The 9,551-nt window shown below is 35.9% G+C and overlaps 1 protein-coding gene and 1 long non-coding RNA gene across 3 annotated transcripts in view; one reads left to right on the top strand and one right to left on the bottom strand.

The window, feature by feature from the left end:
- LOC109541202 (cytochrome P450 9e2) overlaps positions 1-395 on the bottom strand; it is a gene marked incomplete in the record, with an annotated part of 9,047 nt that extends 8,652 nt beyond the window's left edge. Inside the window, 1 exon segment of the mRNA XM_048670618.1 lies at positions 257-395.
- A 45-nt stretch (positions 396-440) lies between these two features.
- Positions 441-1,368, top strand: LOC109541203. Of its 2 annotated transcripts, none has more exons than XR_002172286.2 (3): positions 441-899; positions 974-1,140; positions 1,223-1,368. It is a non-coding gene; the product is annotated as an uncharacterized LOC109541203 (long non-coding RNA). The 2 variants fall into 2 exon arrangements; XR_002172287.2 differs by having other exon boundaries at positions 974-1,144.
- The last annotated feature ends 8,183 nt before the right edge of the window (positions 1,369-9,551 follow it).

The following is a 9,551-nucleotide window of genomic DNA, read 5'->3' as shown; positions in this document are numbered from 1 at the left end:
CAAAATACGTTTCGGTGTATTTTTCCACCATCATCAGTTTTTATGTGTAGCGTTGTTGCTGCTTTAAGCCTTGGCATGCATTTGGAGTATTAATTATGTCCATCATCGGACACAAAGCGAATAAAATAAAAATTATGTTAAGTTTTCCAGTCCATTGAATCCGAATTGTATCAAGATGCAGAACAAAAAGAAACAGCGTAATTACTTTTTTGATAAATTTACTTATTAAAATCATTAGTAAATATTTGGTACTTACAGTTAATTGAAATCGACGCGAATGCACGAACCAGTCTCTGGATTGCAGTGCGGTACCTACTGAATTCGTAATGCGAAGCTTACAAAGATACATATGCCTCAAATAAAACAACTTCAAGTAACGATTCAGTGGTTTGTTTTCGTTTTTCCCGATGGAATTGATTAGATAAAGTGATCCAGACATTTTATGGGTATTATTCCACTGATATAAGATGGTGAACTGAATTATTCCAATGGCCTTGAAAATTGAAAATTAGATAGCAAAAACAAACTCAACAAAAGTGTTGAGAGAGAAAATGTAAGTTAGCCAGAGCTCGAGTGTAAACACCGCCGATTTTTGGGATTGTTTTCAAGCACTTAACAGAGAAAACTTGATATAGGTAATAGTCATGCGATACTCAGCGATAGTCAGAAATAATGACTTTCTTGAACGTAGATAAACCTGAACCATTAAGGATTATAAGGTGACTACTTATTAAAATACGTTTATTTTTGTTAAAACAAGAAGAACGTTTCTGCTAATGTGTTGGTTTTGTTTCGATAAGTACTCAACCTAAGATAGAACATATTAGACTTTTGAGATAATTGTGTTAAATAAATRCCCCCCAGTCAATAAAGACAAGTGGAACTATATTGATATCAGGGTAGRTATATTAATTACCATAATTAAAATGTTTCCACCTAAATTGACAAGGAATTTAAAATGTTTTCGTTTTAGATGCCGGGTGGACTTGTTKGTAGTGTGTCCATATGTATGTAACAATAATTCAAAAAAGCCAAGGAGAATGTAGAGAAATGTTCTTATTTTTCTTTTCCAAAGCATCTTAAAGTTTGAAAAGAATGTATAAGAAAATATTATCGCATATATCTTATGGCGATACTACAGTAGGTACCTAGTTTTTGATATGCGAGACTTAGGAGGATACCGTTACCTTATATACCGGCAATTATACATTTACATTTTTAGCTGTCCCTTCATTATACGTGTTGGCTGATCTAGATCTATGAAAACACAGCAATGAAAGTGAAAGGGCGAAGACATGAAAAGAAGGTAAGCAGATAAAAGAAAGGCGTCTGCCGACTGTTTACGCAAAAACAAAACAAAAAATTAAGAAAACTTGTTTGGCGCTGCTGTTGAGCAATTTGCCAGCTCAACAGTTATGAGTTTTCTGTGTTAAAACTATTGTATAATTCAGTGGCTTCCATCGCTGAAATCATCGCTTTCGAATAATTCGAATTAATTACAACTAGCGAATAATTCAATAATTTTCATCACCGAATAAAACATTGCTATAGCATAATTCGAATGAACTACAACTATCGAATAATTCGATAATTCCCGTCGCTAGAAAATACCGCCGTTTTTCGGCAATGTGTTTACACAATTCCTAATTCGGGGCTCTTGAGTTCAACACTTGAAAGAGCAAACATGACCGTTAATCCGAAACGTTGACTTCTGTGTCCTTAGAATAACACTAAGCATGCAGGCGTCATAGAATAAAAGCTCTAACGCGTGTCAAATTTGCAAAAATATTAAATTTATCAAGAAATTTGTGAGAACGACGAATGCGCCACTAATTGCTTATCCCAATCCCAATAATCGCGCATAGCCACAACTTACCTCTAGTACGTTTATCCGGTTTTTACTACTAATCAAGCAGTTTATCTCTGAAAAACCGCTACGGCTTGAACCTTTCTGAGGTTTTCAAAAACGTTGAATAAAGTATCCAATTTCTCACAAAACCGAATGCGCCAACTGCAGCTTTAATCTAAGCCAATAGGCGTCTGTTTTTTATACATAATATACAGAAAATACTATTGAGTCAAGACTATAGACAAGTTTTGCAGAACTGTGCTGATTCTCGTGGCTGTTTTCCACTACTTGAAAAAAAAACGTGCTTGATAATCACAAATATGAACCTCCAAGAGCGCAGATTAACAGGAAATTTGCAGGTTTACTCCATTAAAAGCTCTAATCTCTAATTATAATATTATTTTCAAAAACACTGATCAAAACCATTAAATTGCTCATAAATGTTCGGCCAGGGTTTAGTTTTTTATTGGAAAATGCACAAAAATGTTATTGAGTCGAGTGTCTCCATAGCTATGTATTTTCCGATTGCTGCTCGTTGGGGCTGTTTTTCAGCACTGGAAAAAAAACGATGTGATCGATATGCACAAAAATTGACTTTCAGTAGCTAGCCGGAAAATTCTAACTATTTGAAAAATTGCTAAAACATTGCGCAAAACTGCAATTCCGGATGAAGACGAATGCGCCACTAAAAACCGATTGTCTTCCTAACTCGGCTCTAAATTCAACCAACTCAACATTGGCGCTTATTCAAGTAACATGAACGGGTAGTTTACTCTGAAAAGGCGTCAGCGCTTCAAATATTTGCAAAAATGTTAAATTGAATATCCGATTTCTGACAAAGGCCAATGCGCGAATAGAAGCCATTGGTTTGACAAATATTCAAGGACCTTCAAGAGCGTAGATCAACATGAAACATGCAGGTTTTTTTTTGGATTAAATGCTCCGATGCTTTTATTATTTGCGAAGACGAGAACGAAATATTTTGTATTCTTGACAAAGGCTTTTTTTGACGCTGTTTATAAGGACTGGAAAAAAGATAATCCATAGTTATAAAAATGGACTTCCAGATGTAAGCAGGAAAGCTCTAACGTTTTCAAAATTTGCGAAAACAGTATAGAAGAAATACAATTCCTGACTGAGGCGTAGGCGCGTCTAAAAACCTTCGCAAATCGGACCCAAATTAATTCAAACAAATAATTGCGCAAAGCCAGAACCATTACCCCAGTAATTTAGTAGGACCTAAACGAAATGTGCATTTTACTCCGAAAAAGCCTTTGGGTGCAACGCTTTTCGTATTGGCAAAAACGTGGAATAAAAAAAACAATTTCTAACAAAGGCCAACGCGCCGATTGAAGCCATTTTAACGTAAGTGTAGTCCAATCCTAATTTAGCCAGGCCAATAAGTGTCTGCTTTTTTGGATAATACATGAAATTCCTCGTTATTGTGATATTCCGCTGATTCTGGGGGCTGTTTTCAAGTACTTGAAAAAGAAGCGTGATCGATAATCACAAATAAGAACTTCCAGAAGCGTCGATTATCATAAAACTTGCAGGTTGTTTTGATTGAAAGTTTGAGCTTTGATCATTTGAGAAAACAATAAATAAAAATATCATGTTCCTTTTAAAGACACAGTAAACGTCTGGGGTTTTTAATGGAAAATACACAAACAGACTATTGAGCCGAGTGTACACACAGACACTTTTCGGGATTGTGTTGACTCTACTGTTTTTAATCACTTGACAAAAAGTGATCGGTAATCATAAAAAATGGACTTCTAGGAGCAGGAAAAGTCTAACGCTTGTAAAATGTAAAAACGCGATAACGATGAATGAAAAATGCAATTCCTGATTAAGGCAAATGCACGCCTAAAAACCTTCGAAAATCGGACCCAAATTAGTTAACAGAACACTAGAGATGAGCTAAAGCGTGATTTTAAAATCACTGTTATAAGTGTAAAAGCGATTTTTTTTACTGTGAATTTAACCTGATTATTTCACTTGTGGTTGCCGTTTTCTTGATAGAGCAGCGTCATAAGATGATCGGCAATTGTACGTCACTTGCAGAAACAATTTTGAAACATTTCTAATTCATGTTTTTTAAAGAAATGACTTTATTTAGGAATACAACTAATATTATTTTATACTTAAAATACAAATGACTTTAAGGACAATAAAAAATAACAGACACTGCAACTAGCAACCGGCTACACATTTGGTAAGCCCATGTACTTTAAAAGTTCTAAAAACATTCTTGAAAATAATTAAATAGGAACAAAAACATATTGTTTTACACATAACGAATAGCGTTTGTAGCTCTTAATTCTTTCTGAACAAGTTTTATTTGATTTTAGTTGTTGATCTGAAAAAACTTTGTTTGAGTCAAAATAGGTTCAAAAATATTACTTCACTACTCTTCGCGAAAATTTTCAGAATTTATTGATATTGTGGAATGTGCAATCCATGCGCCGTTTCAAATTCGACTTACTTGTTCAAGGTATCTCACTAAAAATAGCAAAATTTTACGCACTTCGCGGAAAAAAATTTAGGTCGGTAGGGTAGAGCATATCCGATTAATTAGTGTTGTTAATTTTTAGAATTGGGGCTTTTTCATTTCTGTATTAATGACTGTCTTCAAACGTGAATTTCGCTTTAATCCAGACATATTTATGTAAAATATTCTCTGAAATTGCCTCATTTAAATTAATTAAATCAAATTAACATTAATTATCAAGAGCATTTTTAAATAGTCTATTTTGGCCCTCGCGTATTCAAAATACCCAAACATCCCACTCAACATGCGCAAACTACCTCAATTATCTTCTTAAAGATACCGGTTCTTTACCTTCTGATGGGTTTCGGTTAGAGAACCAGATTTGAGGTCTCATAGAGTAAATGTCAAAATTTCAGAATTGAAAAACATGCAGGTTGTTTCCCGGCCAAATACCGAATTTATTCAATAAATGCGTTGATTTTTTGTTGAAATACAAAGTCGATTTGAGGAATGTCTCCTAGAGAGCGACTGCCACTCCCATTTCGTAAACAATGGACTGAAGATGTACCCAAAGAAAGGGGTCCAAGGGTGTTCAATCCTGTGATCTTGGAGGATATTGAATTGGTTCCCTACTGCCAATCGATCTATCCAGGAATATCTAATCAATGCTAAGGAGAGTTCGAAAACAGACTTTATTATTGTTTTCATTTTGAACAACTTATAAGAGCCCATGAGTTTCATTGTAAAATAATCAATGAATCTGGAATCAATTGTTTCAACTAGATTTTCTTGCTGTTATTTTTAACGGCGTAACCGAATTCTGATCATTTGTACTATAAGGAGACCTAATGACATAATTTTTGTTTAAACACTATTCTGAAAAACAAAATCTTAATGCAGGCAAGTTTAATTATTTCTGTAATTTTGAAAGCCGATTTTTCGGAAACCTCTGGACTAAAGGCAACCTAGTGGTAACTAGTGTAAAGAGAATTGAACGCTCTTTAACACTATGTGCCACTTGAGCCCCCTTCCGATTTAAGATTCTCAGATCTACCTCTCCTAAGGGGTTGAAACAAAGAGGCTAAAAATATTAATTTAAAGTGTCCCCCTGACAAATAACATTGGCGGGTCTTTCCGATTTTTCACATTTTTAACTGCAAGAAAGATATTAAGGGTAGGAAATTTTCAAATTGATACCCTGTATAATACTAGTCATCCTCTGAGAAGTTTCTGGCTGACATCGCATTTGTAATCAATCATCTCTTGTCATCGTTGCTGGCCGCCTTCCTCATCTTTTCTCTTTGGAGATACACAACTCCCATATTTTTCTTGGCAGTCTTTCTTGCCGACTTCTGCTCCGATTGTCCCTTTTACTTCCATTTGTTCTTTTATGTCCTCATTTTTCATCCGAGATTCTCCCACCGCTCTTCTCCTAAACTCCATTTCAACTACTAGTAAAGTGTCTTTAAGTCGTTGTGCTAATTGCCACACCTCTAAGCCATTGATAACAACTGGATTCATTATGTTATCATATATTCTTGAATTTGTTTCTCTTGTTTTCTTATGTTCATCTGCCATAATATTGGCAGTAGTTTTCTTTGGATTATTTTGTTCTTGATAGCATCCTCAGTTCGTCCTATCTCCGTCATTTTAATTCCTGTACAGTGTGGGCCAACGAAAAGGTCGCACACCTATTTATGAGTCTCCTGATAGATTTAGAAAAAAAAGCTCAAACATGTTAACTTTGTTTTTAAGGAGACGTTTTGCTGACCATCACTGCATTATAGGGTGTTTCATAAGCAAGATACTACGTCGCACAACAACATACAAAGTGAAGATGTTTGGCGTTATGGTAACCGTCGTTTTCTATTATTTTCTTAAGTATTGGATCTACTGTATTTTCCAGCATCTCCAGGTAACTCGTCCGTCAAGTCTCCATAAGTAAAAAGAGGTCCTACAATATGATTTTCTAATATACCTGCCCAAACGTTTAACTTTCGGGGATGTTGAACATCGACTTCTCTAAATAAACGAGGGTTTGAGTCACTTCAATTGTAGGACATGTAGCACTTGACAATAGCCAAAGAGTACTTTGGCTATTGTCAAGTGCTACATGTCCCAAAACCGGATGATCACAGGACCAAATCCTTCAAACTTCTTGACTAATCTTTCCACATACTTATCGTTAATACTTGTCTCGATGTAACTGATTACATAAACGGGCGGCAGCCCTGGCAGAACTTTTGCAACATTTTCAAACTAAATCTTTATTATTTCTACTTTTTGGCGAATGGAAAATTTTCTTGGCAAAAAATTAAGTTGAAAAACAGTTTAAGCCCACACTGACACTTGACGGTGACTCGTTGTTTTCGCTAATCTGTCAGAGGTACCCATAGAAACAGCAAACTGCAATACTTTCGAACGGCCAATATCTCAATCATTCAACAACAAACGCAAATAAAATTGAAACGGTTGAAGATGCGTATAGAACATGAACAACACCAAATTGACTCCAAACGTCTGGCAGGATCAAAAAATGACATAAAACTAGTAGGTTTCCATTTGAAAATCAAAAGTGTGACATAGCATCTTGTTGATAAAACACCTTGTATAATGCATAGTTAGCAGGATGTCCCCTGAAAAATCGAAGTTGACGTGTTCGAGATTTTTTTTCTAGATCTACTAGGAGAGTCATACATATGGGTGCGACCTTTTCGTTGGCCCACCCTGTATATATGCATTCAAAACTTTGATTTTTTGATGTTCCAGGTCCAGGTCACTTGCTGGTTCTTCCCCTATAGGTACATTGATATTGGGTTTTGTTTAAATTTAACTCTAGTCTCCATTTTGGTATTCTTCTATCAGCTTTCTGGACATGGAGGCTTTCTCTGGGTCTTTTTAACTCTAGATAAAAAGTCCTGCCTTTTCATCTAGAGTCGACGCTCTTCTTGAGATCTCACTATGCTTTTCTCTAGTAATTGCGTTAGACAGAAGATGCTATCAATTGTTGATCGCCCCGATCTAAAGCCGTTGTGTTCTTCCTATTTAAAAGAGCGATATTCTTCGCATATACGTTCTTTTATCACTCGTCCGTATGGCCTGCTAAGTGTACTTGTTACAGTTAAGCCCCGATAGTTATTCCAGTCTTCGTTGCTTCCCTTCTTATGTATGGACGTTATCCAGACATTTCTGTTAAAATCTTCCATAATTTAGTTGCTCCATTTTTTATGAGTTCTTCGTATATTCCATTTTTTAATAAGAATTTTTAGTGCCGTTTTAATATCTTCAAAGGTAATTATTACTGGCTCCCCTTGCACCAGTACTTCGTGTTGATGGATTGAATTGTGTTTTTTGCGACTAATAATTATTTATAGGGATTTTCCAATTTTTTAGGGTCTATGGAGTTTAATATAATTGTTGAATCTCATAGAAAAAGCTTTCAATATTTGTACATTGTTCCAGTTTTGGCTTCTATTACCGCATATTTATATTTGGTTATTATATTTCTATAATATTTTTTGTGTTCTTGTTATTTCGCTTTCCAGCATTTGTGGTATAACTTTTGCTTTTGTTTCTCCATTTTTTGCAGCTTTTCCACTCATAACTCTTCTCTCTGGATCAGCTTCCTTTTACACTTAAGGCTTTTTTAGACACTTGATGCATTCCTTTGTTATTATTTTATTTAGGTTTTCAGTTGTTTCATGACTGTATTATTGTCGCAGTTGTTGGTCTAACCTTTGTTTATCAAGTTGTCTTGCACACTGGACCAAAATTGTGAAATTGTACCTTACTACTTCCATTCAGTTGTTTCTATTTTGATTCTGTAGGTGTTTGAATTTTCCGACTCTGGACAGGATAATTTTTGCTTTGATGACATGGTGGTTATTTACGGACTTGGCCCTTTGCAATACTCTTAGGTATTGATGTTATATTTCAGTATTATTAGTGTACTTCAGTCTACTGGTATTTACTAAATACTTACTTTATAATATTAATTACTTAAAGGGTATTGGCCTTAAAGAATGTAATTTTGATGTAATCCTGTCGCGGTCTTAGACACTATTTTCCCTAATGAGTGAGACCGAATTAGTGGGAATTTGTGGCAAATGCAAATCACCAGGGAGGCGCTTTAACAAAAAGTGATTTACGTAGTCGAAGGGACAGTGTGCAACCCGTAAGGCTATATAATCGAGTCGAGGACAGACTGTCTATGAATAATTTCCAATAGTTGAGATAAAAGGGCCCTCCGGAGGGCCCTTTTAGCATGCTGGTTTTTCGTCGGTGTCATGGACATTGGCCGTTGCAACAACCGCTAATTGAAGCTAATTGCGAACTGAACAAGTTTATCCAACCGTTAGCAGCTCGGGCAATTGGCCCCGCTATTTCCTTAGCAAAATAAAACCGGGAAGAGAACGTTCACTTGTTTTTGCTAAATCCGCTATCTTTTGCTTCTGGTTTGTTTCAAATGCTCATGTTTCCAGCGCACCCAAAATTAATTAGGGCATTAATTCAGCAAAGTCTCGTTAAATTTAATGAATCCGCGAGCTGTTTAATTACCAATTAGCGACAATATCGCCCCGGATAACTCATTAGGCAATCCATTTGCATTGGGATTATTTATTACGACCCAAAAAATGTACTAAAACATTGCCCCGCCTGAGGAACGTAGTGTAGGGGCCACGTGGCACCTACAAAAGGCGCTTTCTTGGACCTGGCACTTAAGATGGAACCATAAATTCGCGAGCTGTACAGAAGAGGAAAATTAGAAATGGTCTTAACAGGACAGGTAGTGTCCACACGAAACGACGCTATTCGACCTGATTGTCGAGAAACTATACATGCCGTGCACATTTTGTGTGAATAGCGCCCAATTATGGCGGTTAATGTTTTGCACAAAATACGTCACTTAAGGCCGATGTTGATATTGATGTTTCGCAGGCTTGATTAGGTATTGGCGTGAACATTAAAGAATTGGTATCAATAAATGGTAACCCATCCAAAAAAGGTTAAAAAAATATAATTTTATAATGGTTATGGTTTGAGTATGGCTCATATTCATAGTTAAAACTGTAAGGCTCAATGTAGCGAATACGGCGTATTAATGACCGAAGCTTCCGCAGGAAACTTCAACATATGAGTTATGCCCTTAATCTGCTTGAAAAAATAAGTTTAGTCTTCCATGTGTTTCTGAGCAAAGCGACGAGTCCGAAA

This window comes from Dendroctonus ponderosae, unplaced genomic scaffold, assembly GCF_020466585.1.
Source record: "Dendroctonus ponderosae isolate FM_Combo_2020 unplaced genomic scaffold, Dpon_F_20191213v2 Dpon_F_20191213_1, whole genome shotgun sequence".
Taxonomy (NCBI): Eukaryota; Metazoa; Arthropoda; class Insecta; order Coleoptera; family Curculionidae; genus Dendroctonus; species Dendroctonus ponderosae.
Note: the sequence above shows the minus strand (reverse complement) of the source record. Positions and strands in the feature narration are given on the sequence as shown.